Genomic DNA, 15951 nt, shown 5'->3' on the forward strand with positions numbered 1-15951 from the left:
TACCATTATACCTACAATGATTGGCCATACCATTGCTATCCATAATGGAAAAGAACATTTACCTATTTATATAACAGATCGTATGGTAGGCCATAAATTAGGAGAATTTTCACCTACTCTAAACTTCCGAGGACATGCGAAAAATGATAATAGATCTCGTCGTTAACGTTAATTTGAACATCCATTTTTAAATAGTAATGCATAAAGAAATATTACAAAATTGAATTCTTAGTAAAATGAAGTTCAACTCATTTCTTTTAGAATTCATTAAATGAATTCAATAATTCATAATAATAATAAAATTCTTTTTTAATGAAGAATTCAATCAATTCAATATTTTATTGATTTGTCAAAATAGACTCTTATGATAAAGAAGAACCTCTATACAGAAGCCTTGTCTTTTGGTCAAATCAAAAAAAAAGGTTCATGTCTATTTTATTTACAACACACAGTACAAATAGTAATTGATGTGATTTGTACATAAATAAAACATTATGATACTTGAATTTCTATTTGAATTTTCTATTTGCTTTAGTTGAATATCTTCTTTTATTCGATTTTTTGAATTGTTTATTTTACAATAGTCGATGATAGTCACAATAGAAATTTCAACGAACTTAGTCAATGAGCTATAATGAGTTATAAAGATCTATCTATAGATAAAAAATACACAAATAAGAAATATCATTTTATGTAAGGAGTATGTTGATTATATAAAAAGTAAGAGGCAACAATTTTTTTCGTTTACCATGGGGAAGGACACTATCGCCAACATAATAACCTATATACGAAATGCTGACATGAATAAAAAAGGAATGGTTCAATTACCTTTTACTAACATTACAGAAAAAACTGTAAAAATACTTTTACGAGAGGGTTTTGTTGAAAACATCAGAAAACATAGAGAAAACGACAAATATTTTTTAGTTTTAACTCTACGGTATCGAAGAAATAGAAAAGAATCATATAAAAGTTTTTTCAATTTAAAACGAATAAGTACACCTGGTCTACGAATATATTACAATTATCAACAAATCCCTCGAATTTTAGGAGGCATGGGGATTGTCATTCTTTCAACTTCTAGAGGTATAATGACAGATCGAGAGGCTCGATTAGAAAAAATCGGCGGCGAAGTTTTATGTTATATATGGTAATCTTTCTAATATCCGAATTCGATGAGAAACTTGTATCCATTTCATTTATGTAAAAAAAAAAAAGAGAGATAAAACGCAAGTTTCTAATAGAACTTCATCCCTCATAGATAGAAATATATCTATTTTTTTTAGATAGATATATTTATTGATGAATGTAAGAAGGGATTTCACTGGAATTGTAAAAAAAAGGGAAATTCACGAAGATTTAATTACTAAATGAATAACTTATCCATAAATTATTTGCCCGGGGTTTAAGGTTTATATACAATTAATGCAAATTGGATTTTTATTTCTATTCTAGAATATGTTTCCAATACTTTTTCTGGACATACGATAAGAAAATAAAAAAGAGAAGTCACTCAATTGAATTAGGATGTTTTTTAATCTCAACTTTATTTTCTATTTTATTGAGAAAGCCACTAATAGACGTTCAAATAGACGTTCAAAATGTAAGGAACCTTTATTTTCTTCCACAATTTTGGATTAACTAATTAAGGAATGTAAAATATGAAAATAAACGCCTCGGTTCGTAAAATTTGTGAAAAATGTCGATTGATTCGAAGACGAGGACGAATTATAGTAATTTGTTTCAATCCAAAACATAAACAAAGACAAGGATAATATTTGAACAAACAGAAGCTTTCTAAAAAAATAGACTAGATAAAAAAAGAGAGAAAATTATAAAATTATCTAGAATATATATTATTCTATGAAAATGAAAAATCCATTTTTTAAATATTATTGATATTTCAACTTTTAACTTTGATTTCAAAAATTGTATTTGATATTAATCAAAAGCAAATAAAAAGAATATAGAAAAAATCGAATATCAAATTCGAAAAGAATTGGAAAAGGATCCGTTTTTGACATGAAATGGATATCTCCATACCCTAGATCTATCTTATTTTTTTTTTTTTAATGAAATATTGTATTGAAATAATCGAATATGGCAAAATCTATACCTAAAAAAGGTTCACGTAAAAATGTACGTATTGGTTCGCGTAATTATACTCGTAAAATACCAAAGGGAATTATTCATGTTCAAGCTAGTTTCAACAATACTATTGTGACTATTACAGATGTACGAGGTCGGGTGATTTCTTGGTCCTCCGCGGGTACTTGTGGATTCAAGGGTACACGAAGGGGAACACCTTTTGCCGCTCAAACTGCAGCAGGAAATGCTATTCGAACAGTATCGGATCAAGGCATGCAACGAGCAGAAATCATGATAAAAGGGCCTGGCCTCGGAAGAGATGCAGCATTAAGAGCTATTCGTAGAAGTGGTATACTATTAAATTTTATACGAGATGTAACTCCTATGCCACATAATGGATGTAGGTCTCCTAAAAAAAGACGTGTATAAAACTAAAAATAAACATTAAAAATAGTTCAAGAGAAAAAAACAAGTCAAGAGTTTTATCAAAATAATTACTATGGTTCAAGAGAAATTAAGAGTCTCTACTCGGACACTACAATGGAAATGTGTTGAATCACGAATAGACAGTAAGCGTCTTTATTATGGACGCTTTATTCTGTCCCCACTTATGAAAGGTCAAGCCGATACAATAGGCATTGCAATCCGAAGAATTTTACTCGGAGAAATAGAGGGAACATGTATCACACGTGTAAAATCAGAGAAAATACCACATGAATATTCTACCATAATAGGTATTGAAGAATCAGTACATGAAATTTTCATGAATTTGAAAAAAATTGTATTGAAAAGTAATATGTATGGAACACAGGACGCATGGATTTCTTTCAAAGGTCCTGGATATATAACCGCTCAAGACATCATTTTACCACCCTCGGTGGAAATCGTTGATAATAGACAACATATAGCCAACGTAACAGAACCTGTTAATTTGTGTATTGAATTAAAAATTGAGAGAAATCGTGGGTATCGTATAAAAACATTAAAAAACTTTCAAGACGGAAGTTATGATATAGATGCTAGATTCATGCCTGTTCGAAATGTAAATTATAGTATTCATTCTTATGTCAATGGGAATGAAAAACAAGAAATACTTTTTCTGGAGATATGGACAAACGGAAGTTTAACTCCTAAGGAAGCCCTTTATGAAGCCTCCCAAAATTTGATTGATTTATTTCTTCCCTTTTTACACGCAGAAGAAGATAACTTTCATTTAGAAAAAAATCAAGACAAAGTGACTTTGCCCCTTTTTACTTTTCATGATATATTGGTTAAAGATAAACTAAGGAAAAATAAAAAAGAAATAGCATTGAAATCTATTTTTATTGACCAATTAGAATTACCTCCCAGGATCTATAATTGTCTCAAAAGATCCAATATTCATACATTATTAGAACTTTTGAATAACAGTCAAGAAGACCTTCTGAAATTTGAACATTTTCGCGTAGAAGATGGAAAATCTATATTGGACATTTTAAAAATACAAAAGTATTTTGCATAAAATTGAAATCTATTGACATAGGATTTTTTCAAATTGATTTTTTTTCTAAACTCAAAATGAAAGGTCAAAATATGTAATTTAAATATTTAGAACAAATCCTAATGGTCAGAATATATCTAAAAAGGAATAGATGTATCTAGGGATTAGTAGGTTCAGAAAGAATTCTCCCTAGATATACAATACAGATGTCATGATATTTTATTTCAAAATGAATTCAAAATGAAACCAATCTTATAATTTTAAAAAAGACCTAACGTTAGGGATTTCTCAATAGGTAATGTTGCTCCAATACCTAACCAAAGGGCAACTACAGTACCAATCAAAAAGATGGTAGTTGCTACTGGGCGGCGAAATGGATTTTGGAATTTATTAACATTCTCCAAAAAGGGTACTGTTAATAATCCCGTAGGTACCGAAACCATTAAAAGAACGCCCAATAACTTATTGGGCACTGTACGAAGTATTTGAAATACGGGAAAAAAATACCATTCAGGTAGTATTTCCAAAGGAGTTGCAAAAGGATCCGCAGGTTCCCCAATCATGGATGGTTCTAGAACCGCTAAGCCTACGTTACAGGCAATAGTACCTAGAATTACTACTGGAAAAATATATAAAAGATCGTTAGGCCATGCGGGTTCTCCATAATAATTATGACCCATTCCCTTAGCCAATTTAGCTCTTAATACAGGATCATTCAAGTCAGGTTTTTTTGTTATTGGGATAGGTGAATTCTTATAGATCCATCCTCCAAAAGAACCGGATATGATAATTTTTCATCATCCGGCTCGAGCACTAATCAAATTTTTCTTCAACTGTATCTATAGAATAAACTAGAAAAAAATGTATGTGTTATCCACACATATATGAAGATTCTAAATAATAAAAGAAACTTGATTCTATTCTCTTTTTCCAAAGTTACCATTTTTTATTGAAAAAAAAATTAAGTTCTTTTTAAGTAAATTTTAGTAAACGCTCAATACCCGAGTAGACTTTTCAAGTTGATAATGCTTTCTGGGTGATCTCAAACTTTGCAATTGTTATCCTATCAAAAAAAAATCTTGATACTTTTTATGTACAAAGAATTTACTTGTTACTAATATAACCTAACTTGCGTTGTTCTTTAGATCTACTTTGTTCACTCCAATAGTATCAGAAATCAAATCAATGCATAGGAAATGAATGCGTTGTCATACTATATAGAATTCAGACTATATCACATCACTTCTTTTACTGGATCTTATGGAGCCTGTTGATGCAGAATAAAATCGAGTCTGATCATAGAAAAGATTCTCTTCAAGTAAAACCAGCCTACCCTCTCTGTAAGAGCCTTGCTTGGTGGTTGGAAAAAAGACACATTTAATTGTAAATTATAATGTGGCAGATAAGATAAAGTCATATATCTGCGCGGCCAAATAAATAGTTCAAGTCACACACTCCCATAATCCATTTTTTTTGGAGAATTCCCTTCAACTATTTTTGTATGTAAAAAAAATTCAATTTTTGTTAAGTTGAAGAAAAATATCTAAATACATGTTTTATTTTGTTTTATAATCCATAATTGTAGCAATGAAAAAAAATCCTCCCCAAAATACAAAATGATAATGAAGTGATTACAAATATCTATGACCCATATTCACTATAAAGGACCAGAAATGCCTTGCTTACGTATCATTGAAAAGTGCATTAACATAAATACAGCAGTAAGAAGAGGTAATACAAAAGTATGCAAACTATAAAAACGAGTTAAGGTAGATTGGCCCACACTGGAACTTCCGCGTAATAATTCTACCAAAGACGATCCTATTACAGGAATAGCTTCGGGTACGCCTGTTACTATTTTTACTGCCCAATAACCAATTTGATCCCAAGGTAAGGAATAACCAGTTACACCAAAAGATGCAGTTAATACAGCCAAAACTACACCCGTAACCCAAGTTAATTCGCGAGGTTTTTTAAAACCACCTGTAAGATACACACGAAATACGTGTAGAATCATCATTAAGACCATCATACTTGCCGACCATCGATGAACTGATCGGATTAACCAACCAAAATTAGCTTCAGTCATTATATATTGAACAGAAGCAAAAGCTTCAGTAACGGTTGGGCGATAATAAAAAGTCATAGCAAATCCTGTTGCTACTTGGACTAAAAAACAAGTAAGTGTAATTCCCCCTAAACAATAAAATATGTTCACATGAGGCGGAACATATTTACTGGTTATATCATCGGCAATCGCCTGAATTTCAAGACGTTCTTCGAACCAATCATAAACTTTATTGAGATAGGTAACCCAAAGGAACCCCCCCAGAGAACCGTATATGCGAATTTCATCTCGTACGGCTCAAACAAAAATACCCAAATATTGATTGTAACAAAAACAGATATCCGTAATAGAAAGTTTGAAACTGCTTTATTTAATCCTATGATTCTAATTTTCTCTTACGATAAAAAAGAAATAAAAATCCGAAAGCTATTCTTTTTTGTTATAATGCCAAAATATCAAGTCGGCGCACCCGTCTTTATCGTGATCTTTTAAGGCCTCTTGAATATTCTTTACTTCTTTTTATTTGTATAATGTGAATTTACTGCTGTCTTCTTTATTCTTGAATTTTTATTATTGATAAGGATTCTCTTGTTAGGACCATATGAATGAATAAAAAAAACCTCAGATTCATACTAGAACCACGATGATTCAAAACAATTTTTAATCGAAGTCCAAAAATTCCCTGAGTAAGAATTGCTGGATCATCACTTCTTCAATGAATAGATAAAATATAATGAAAAAATTCAAGGAAAGGTTTGTCCTTTGCTCAAAATAAAGACAAACTGGAGAAGCTTGAAAGAATCAAAATTTTTCAATATATTTTTAGAACTCTTTGAAAAGGTTTTTAAATCCAGTTGCGAGGTCTAAATATTTAGTATGAATCATAGTATTAAGATTTTTAGAATCTATTTTCTATATTCCGTGCTCCAGATACTAGATTAAATATCTGACGGAATAAAACCATCTATATCAAGATGACAGACCCATTTTATGTTCTGTACTTTCAATAGGACCAATTAAAACAAGTCACACACTCATATTCCGGAAATACAGAAACAAAGAAATTCTACGATCAAACTACCACATCAACATGGAATAGACTAAGAAACAATAAGAAACCTAAAGGCTTCACTTTCTATAAACTAATTACTCGATTCTTGTGAATCTAATTGATAGAAATTCCGTCCAATAAAATGGACGAATTATAAATCTCCAAAATAATAGATAGAAATATCGCAAATAGAGCCATTGCAACACCCATCAAAGGAGTAGTTCCCCACCCCGGGGCTACTTTACCATATTCTGAATTTAAAGGTTTCAATAAATTCCCTACAACAGTTCGTCTTGGACCAGATCTAGAATTATCCTCAACGGTTTGCGTAGCCATAAATACTCTTTTTTATTCATTTAGATCTGTTGACTTTGTATACCATTCCGCTGTAAATATAAGGATCTTATCCTATAGATCTATTGTGATCTGGAAACTTTAGAATTAAAATAATGGAAACAGCAACTCTAATTGCCATCTCTATATCTGGTTTACTTGTAAGTTTTACTGGGTATGCCTTATATACTGCCTTTGGGCAACCCTCCCAACAACTAAGAGATCCATTTGAAGAACATGGGGACTAGTTGAAGTAATGCGCCCTCCCTATTGGGGGCTCATTACTTCAATTAAGATAATAAAAAATTATTTGACCTTTTTCGTCGGAACTTTAGGAGGTTCTCTAAAAAAAATCGCGAAAAAAATAATTCCTAAAGTTGAGACTAAGAGGAATGTATAAACCAAAGCTTCCATAAATTTAATCGTGGTTTACAATTATAGCTTTCATACCTGTTTCTTGGGGTGGGGCTCTTTTCGAAAAGAAAAAAAAGAATAAATGCAATGATTCCAATCAAGATTTATCTAGTTCTTTATATGAAATTCAAAATTATAAAAAAGTAGAAAAGAACAAAAGAATGTTATACTACCTGTCTTCTTGTAGTTGGATCTCCAAGTTTTTGGAATGCTCCAAATTCTACTTGAGCATCTAAATCTGGGTCGATACCAGCAAAAACATCTCTGAACAAAGTTCTAGAACCATGCCAAATGTGCCCGAAAAAGAATAGCAGAGCAAATGAAGCATGCCCAAAAGTAAACCAACCCCTTGGACTGCTACGAAAAACACCATCTGATTTCAAAGTAGCACGATCTAATTCAAAAATTTCCCCCAATTGAGCACGTCTAGCATATTTTTTCACAGTAGCGGGATCACTATAACTTACTCCATTAAGCTCACCACCATAGAACTCAACAGTTACACCTACTTGTTCGACACTATATTTCGATTCTGCTCTTCGAAAAGGAACATCGGCTCTAACAATTCCGTCCCCATCTACTAAAACAACTGGAAATGTTTCAAAAAAAGTAGGCATACGACGTACAAAAAGCTCATGTCCTTCTTTATCTCGAAAAATGGGATGTCCTAACCAACCGACGGCTATTCCATCTCCATTGTCCATTGAACCAGCTCTAAATAACCCCCCTTTTGCTGGATTATTTCCGATGTAATCATAAAAAGCTAATTTTTCAGGAATTTTAGACCAAGCTTCTGATAAATTTTGATTTTCGGCTAGCCCAGCACCAACTCTTCGATATATTTCTTGCTGGAAGTATCCCTGATCCCATTGATACCGAGTAGGACCAAATAATTCAATGGGGGTTGTTGCTGAACCATACCACATAGTTCCAGCAACGACAAAAGCTGCAAAAAAGACAGCAGCAATACTGCTAGAAAGGACAGTTTCAATATTTCCCATACGTAATCCTTTATACAGACGTTGGGGTGGACGCACACTAAGATGGAAAAGACCCGCTAATATGCCCAACGTTCCTGCCGCAATATGATGAGAAGCTATCCCCCCCGGAACAAAAGGATCAAAACCTTCCACACCCCACGCGGGATTTACGGATTGTATCCTTCCAGTTAGTCCATAAGGATCAGACACCCATATTCCGGGACCATACAATCCTGTTACATGAAATGCGCCAAAACCAAAACAAGCCACCCCTGCAAGAAATAAATGAATTCCAAAAATTTTTGGCAAATCCAAAGAAGGTTTTCCAGTACGTTCATCACAAAAGATTTCTAGATCCCAATAAACCCAATGCCAAATAGCCGCTAAAAAGCACAAGCCTGAAAACACTATATGTGCTCCGGCCACACCTTCGTAACTCCAAATACCCGGATTCGTTATAGCCCCTCCTGTGATATTCCAACCGCCCCACGAATTAGTTATTCCTAAACGAGTCATGAAAGGTATAACGAACATACCCTGTCTCCACATTGGATCAAGAACAGGATCAGAGGGATCAAAAACTGCTAATTCATATAGAGCCATCGAACCGGCCCAACCAGCAACTAGAGCTGTGTGCATTATATGAACAGAAAGCAAACGGCCCGGATCATTTAAAACAACAGTATGAACACGATACCAAGGTAAACCCATGAAAAAATACCCCTTCAACAAAAAATAGACACTATGTAACTTTATTGCACTGGAAAAAAATGAATATAGCCTTTCAGTAGATTCTCTTGGAAAATGGAACAATCATATTTGTCGAAATCAAAGAAACAGATTTATTCTATACCGGATAAGTAACAATACGCAATGGTGGGGAGACGAAAGGGGTTGACAACTTTCTCTATGACTATTTAAATAAGTAAATGCAGACATATTCGCTTATCACCCCAATGACCCATTTATAACAACTCGACTTTATTTAGTCTTCTTTTTTATAAAAAAAAGCAATATTAATATAAAATCAAGTAAATCTTTTTTAACACGATAAGCTAATTCTTACGTTTCCACACTAAAGTGAGATATATGACTTTATTATTTGTCCATTTTATGCCCATTGGTGTTCCAAGAGTACCCTTTCGAACCCCCGGGGATAAAGATGCATCTTGGGTTGATATATAGTGCGACTTGTCAGATATAGTAGGTTATATGGGATTTACCCGTTTTCTCCCCCGATCGAGATATCCCCGCTTTCACCCCCAAAAGAGAATGATGAAATCATAAAGATAAAAAAATGGGGAGCGTGAAGTGTAATGAAGTACTATTCTATCGATTTTTTCATTTTTAGATAAAATTTCCAGATTATTACTCGAAATTATGAATAATTTATGGTTGGCTTAATTGGACCAATAAAATCAAGTACCCAGGCTCTGTGTAGAAAAAACCAATTGGTAATATTTCTACGATCACTACTTCTATCATATCTATATATTGTATTTTACAAAAAACATTAATAAATTCAGAAAAGGAAGAAGTTCTAACAAAAATACATAGTTTTGGACTATTTGTTCTATATGTGCAAATCCAAATCGGGCAGATCTTTACTCAGAGTAGAAAAGAAACCTAAAAGAATTGAAAAAGTCCATTCAGAAACAAGAAAATTACATTGTGATTCGGCTTCGATCTCGATGAAAGCAATACATCAATGAGAAGATAGTTCACTAAATTAAGTATATTCTTCTTTTTTTTTAGTTCGAAGAAATCCATTAGAAAAAGAGAAAGATTAAAATCGACACATTGATTCCTTTTTTGCTTATATAATTTTTGATGAACTGTATGCATCAAAAGGTGCATGTACGGCTTTTAAGGAAAAAATGGAATCCTAATCAATCGACTTTATCGAGAAAGATTACTTTTTTTAGGTCAAGATGTTGATAGTGAAATATCGAATCAACTTATTAGTATTATGATATATCTGAGCATAGAGAAAGAGAATAAAGAATTGTCTCTGTTTATAAACTCTCCGGGGGGGTGGGTAATACCTGGAATAGCTATTTATGATACTATGCAATTTGTACAACCAGATGTACAGACAGTATGTCTGGGATTAGCTGCTTCAATGGGATCCTTTCTTTTGGCAGGAGGCACAATTACCAAACGTCTTGCATTTCCTCACGCTTGGCGCCAATGATTCTTTTCTTTGAGAATATATAGAATAGATATCTATCTATATATACTATACCTTCGCCATAAAAACCAAAGTAATAATAGCATGGTATTTTGAATTCCATATGCAATTTTTTTGAATCATTTAATTATATATAGAAAGAGTAGTATGAAAAAGAGGGTATTTTCCATTTTATCTGATCTATAAGAAACCTAGTTTCATTTTAGTAGTGTCGCATACTTTTTTGTTTTTTTTCATACCAGAAAGCTTGTAACAATTTTTATTTGAATCAGAAGAAAACTTAATATATGAAAAAAAAAAGAAACTTTTGGATTGTTGAATACCAAAATGATATAAAAAACAACGGAACCATCGTAGTATTTAAAAATAGATTCAAAAAGAAAGTTGGTTATTCTATTGTTTATTATTTAAGGATCCGGATCCAAAAGACCTAGTAGATTTTGTACTTCTTTTTTCTTTGATAGAAAAAAAGAAATTTGTAAATGTAGAAACAAAATTCATCGAAGAAAATACTCTACTCTATCCATAGAGGAAAAAATGAATTGCATAAGTACAAAAGCCGTATGCATCAATACGCAGAAAATGCTTGTACGGTTATTGAATATACTTTTTGCCCTTTATCTTATTTGTCTTTGTCCCTTTTCTGTTACCTTTATTTTGGGAATAAAGACAATCTTTAGCAATCTACCAATATAGTAAAAAGAATTCTAAAAAGATTTATCAAGATAAGGGAAATACTACTTAAGTGATATAATCAGGGTAATGATCCACCAACCTGCTAGTTCTTTTTATGAGGCACAAGCGGGAGAATTTGTCCTGGAAGCGGAAGAGCTACTGAAAATGCGTGAAACTATCACAAGGGTTTATGTACAAAGAACGGGCAAACCTTTATGGGTTATATCGGAAGACATGGAAAGGGATGTTTTTATGTCAGCAGCAGAAGCCCAAGCTCATGGAATTGTAGATCTTGTAGCAGTTGAATAAAAAATTGGTGGCAAAGGTTATTCTAATTAAATACAAGATTGGAAATTTAATTTTTTACTCTATCTTACTTTACATTTTAAAATAAAATCTCTAAGAGTTAATCTATTAATATAGTATATATAATTAATATAGGCTATAAATAAGGAATATAGAATATAAGTAATTCACGGTTAGGATAGATCTAAACCTGCTCATTATACAAAAATATAGATATATATAGTACGACTTACCATGCCAACTATGAAACAACTTATTAGAAACACAAGACAGCCAATCCGAAACGTCACAAAATCCCCAGCTCTTCGGGGATGCCCTCAACGTCGAGGAACGTGTACCAGGGTGTATGTGCGACTCGTTCAGCTTAAATACTAAGAAAAAACAAATTAAAATTTTTCAGTATTGGTAATCAGTTAAGATAGTGTGAATGCAAAAACTACATTCACACTATCTTAACTTAATATATAATTCTTTTCTATATAATTATATAATTCTTTACATTCTTCTATCTTGTATAAAATTTATGGTTTCGATTGGTGCAAAACCAATAATACACATTTGCAATTTCATATGAGAAGGACTTTCCCATCGGTAACAAAAAAAAGTTACCCGTTAAGCGGAGAAAATACTATTTCAATTAAAAATAAAGTATGTCCTTAATGAATGTATTTTGATGGATTTTGTAAGAATGGAATAAGAGGGTCAGCTACCCAGCAAATTTTCATAATTAAATACCGTTACTATAGAATTAGATTTGGTTGTGAAAAAACCTACTTACTCAATATTGCATGGGTAGAGCCACAGAGTGTGAACTGTACAAGTTAACAATAACATTCATTAAATGAATCAAAAATGAAAATAAAAAGGCTCCGGTGTATAGAGAGGACCTGGTCATTTCTAAAAAAAATCATAGAAACGAAGGAACCCACCAATTCATTATAAAAATATGTGTCCTATTTCATTTACTATTTTTATTTTATTTGATATCTAGTATCTATACAATTTCTGATTTTGAGGTTAAATGTTTAATATAAAAAATCGTGGTTGGGGCGGTTATAGTAGCAAGAGCCGTTGGAATTTTTTTTTATACATCGGAAGAATCCATTTTTGTTATTAATAGACTAGGAAGAAAAAAAGAATAACTGAAAAATGAAAAAGTTATTCCTGAAAATATCATTTATTAAATGACCAGAATTAAACGAGGATATATAGCTCACAAACGGAGGACAAAAATTCGTTTATTCGTATCAAGTTTTCGCGGAGCTCATTCAAGACTTACCCGAACTATTACTCAACAGAAATTGAAAGCTTTAGTTTCGGCTCATCGGGATAGAGATAGGAAAAAAAGAGATTTTCGTGGTTTATGGATTAGTCGAATAAATGCAGTAATTCGCGAGAATCAAAAAGTATCTTATATTTATAATAATTTAATGAATAGTCTATACACCAAGCAATTGCTTCTTAATCGTAAAATAGTTGCACAAATTGCTATATTAAAAGAGAATTGTCTTTTTATGATTGCCGATAATATCATAAAAACTTAAAACCCCTTATTTACTGCAGGAAGGTATAGACTAGAAATTTGTTTATTTTGATAGCTTTATCATACGATAAAGCTATCAAAATAAACAACCATGCTTAAAAAATTATTCTTCGTTACCTATTATCTTTTTTATTCCAACAAAAAAATCAAATGGAATTATCCTAATTTTGAACAAAACATCAATCCATGTTTAATTCGAATCTAAATTCAAATTGGATTTCGAATTTTTAATTTCTATTTTTTTTTCTTAAAGGAGTAATTTTAGCAGTCGACTCGCTTTTTTCAAATTGTTTTTCGTTATTAAGAAAAGGTAACGAAGATAAAATACGAGCTTGTTTTATAGCAACAGTAATTAATCGTTGTTGTTTTAAGGTCAATCTATTTACACGTCTAGATAATATTTTTCCTTGTTCACTAATAAATCGACAAATTAAACCCATGTTTTTATAATCAATTCGGTCCCCCGATTGAATCGGGGGCAAACGTCTACGAAAAGATCGCTTGGATTTAATAAAGAGTCGCTTAGGTTTTTCCATAGTTTATTTATTCCTATTCCAAAAATAACATTGATTTAAATAAATATAATTATAATAAAGGATTTGTATTTTTTTTCTTCTTTAGCATATGTTGTTATATAACGACGGGGACATCATTTTCTCAATTCCAATCGACTAGGCGTATTGTGTCGATTCTTGTTAGTAATCTATCTAGAAATACCGCTTTATTCCTTATTTAGACTCTTTTTATCACAACCAGTACCTTCCAAAAGAACACTTACTCGGATATCTTTACCCTTGGACATGACCCTCCTTTGGGTTTTTAATTCACTTATAACTCTTTTCGGATTCGAATCTAAGAATCTAAGAAAAAGATGAAAACAACTAAGATAAGATAAAAAAGAAGAATTCGAAAAATTATGAAAGATTTCGTTCCAATTTAATTGAATCTAGTACAAAAAGAATACAAGGATCTGTAACTATATTTCGTTTCAAATTGCCAGTATTTTCGTTTTTTTAAAGTATTTTTTATGATATTGTTGCCCCAACCTATGGATTTCTGCTTTCACTTTCTTTTTCATAGGAATTGAATTAATAATTCAATTCCATTGAAGCCTGGACCAGATCCCGATCCCGAGTGTCACTCCGAATTTCAATGAGGCCAATTTAATCTTTCGTCTTTATCTTTCCTAAAAAAAAAAAAAAGAAGAGTAGGTTAATTACACATATTTAATATATAATTGGACCTTTCATCTTCTTCACCCCTTCCCGTGTCAATAACTAAAATTAAAAAAAGGGGAATATCAATGCATCTGGAAAAAAACGATTGATCTCTATCAATAGACCCGCCAAAGCCCCGAACCATAAAGTACTTACTACTGGTGCCACGGAAAGATATGTTTTTAGATCTCGCATTTCAAATCCTCCTTTCTTTTTATTATTTAAGTATTTTTTCTCTGTTGATATATATCAACAGAGAAAAATGTGGAAAACAAGACAAAGATTCTTTACAATAACACTATAAACAAATGGAAAAGGGATGTAGCGCAGCTTGGTAGCGCGTTTGTTTTGGGTACAAAATGTCACGGGTTCAAATCCTGTCATCCCTATCCCTAACAATTACTTATTCTATGATATTCCGTATTCTATAATATTCCATATTCTATGAGATGAGCAATAAACCGGGAACCTGTGAAGACGAATTCCAATTGAACATACATACTGAATATCTATATGCAAAATGGATTTGGATCATATAATTTTATGAAAACAAAACGCTCTTAGTTCAGTTCGGCAGAACGCGGGTCTCCAAAACCCGATGTCGTAGGTTCAAATCCTACAGAGCGTGATTCTAGTATTATTCGCCTGATAATTACACTGAAATAATTGAACATTCAAAAGAAAGTCTGAATTTTATCCTTGTCGATTAGGATTAAACTAAATAAATAGGGAATCACAAAAAAAGAGACATTAATGAATCAAAGATCCAACTGATCACCTCGTCGGTATTGTAAATATGCAGTTACAAATAATCCAGCCAAAGTAATAGGAATTAAACCTAACACGATTCCAAATAGAAAAACTTCAATCATTTTTATTTGTTCGAAAAGTAAAAAGAAAGGTAATATAATATCTAGCCTTAAACATAAATCTGTATTGATCATAAATCTCAACGATCGAGAATTGTAAATTGACATAGTAAGGAATTCTAGAATGTCTTATACCAAAATTTACTATTCCTCTCAAAATTACAAATCAAATAAGTCGTATTTTACTAAGACCAATAAATAGAGACGAGGTTATAATTAAAACCGATAGTAAAAAACCGAAATAACTAGTGATAGTGGGCATATAGAAACTAAATGAAATATGTTCGTTCTTTTTATACATATGTTTATAAAGCACTTCCCTAAATTTCCATTTTTGAGAGAAAAAAGAAGATAAAAAATCCTACTTGAAAGATACAATTCAAAATTGGCAATTCCTCAATAAATTCAATTATTAGAGACGAAAAAAAAAAAAAGAAATAGAGTAACATAATTTAGAAATAAATTCCTCATCTGTTACATCTACCCATCCTGTGATTTCAAATCAACATACTTCTTAATCAACTCAGGAATTAAGTAAACTGATCTAATGAAAATATTTAGTATTATTCTATAGATATCCAATAGAATTCTGTTTATATTGGAAAAAGAAAAGAAAAATTATGAATATTCAAACAAAGAATAATAACTCTGTTATTTCATTTTATTTCACTTTGAATTAATGTAGAAGAAAATAGAAAAAAAGATCTTCAACAACCACAAAAAATATATTTATTGA

The 15951-nt window shown here is 31.7% G+C and overlaps 2 non-coding genes across 2 annotated transcripts; both read left to right on the forward strand.

Annotated features, from left to right (window-relative positions):
- The first annotated feature begins 14661 nt into the window (after positions 1 to 14661).
- Positions 14662 to 14735, forward strand: TRNAP-UGG (transfer RNA proline (anticodon UGG)). Its single transcript has one exon. It is a non-coding gene; the product is annotated as a tRNA-Pro (tRNA).
- A 165-nt stretch (positions 14736 to 14900) lies between these two features.
- TRNAW-CCA (transfer RNA tryptophan (anticodon CCA)) lies at positions 14901 to 14974 on the forward strand. The gene has a single exon. It is a non-coding gene; the product is annotated as a tRNA-Trp (tRNA).
- The last annotated feature ends 977 nt before the right edge of the window (positions 14975 to 15951 follow it).

This window comes from Vigna unguiculata, unplaced genomic scaffold, assembly GCF_037176805.1.
Source record: "Vigna unguiculata cultivar grain cowpea cultivar isolate G323 ecotype 2 unplaced genomic scaffold, ASM3717680v1 ptg000242l, whole genome shotgun sequence".
Lineage (NCBI taxonomy): Eukaryota > Viridiplantae > Streptophyta > Magnoliopsida > Fabales > Fabaceae > Vigna > Vigna unguiculata.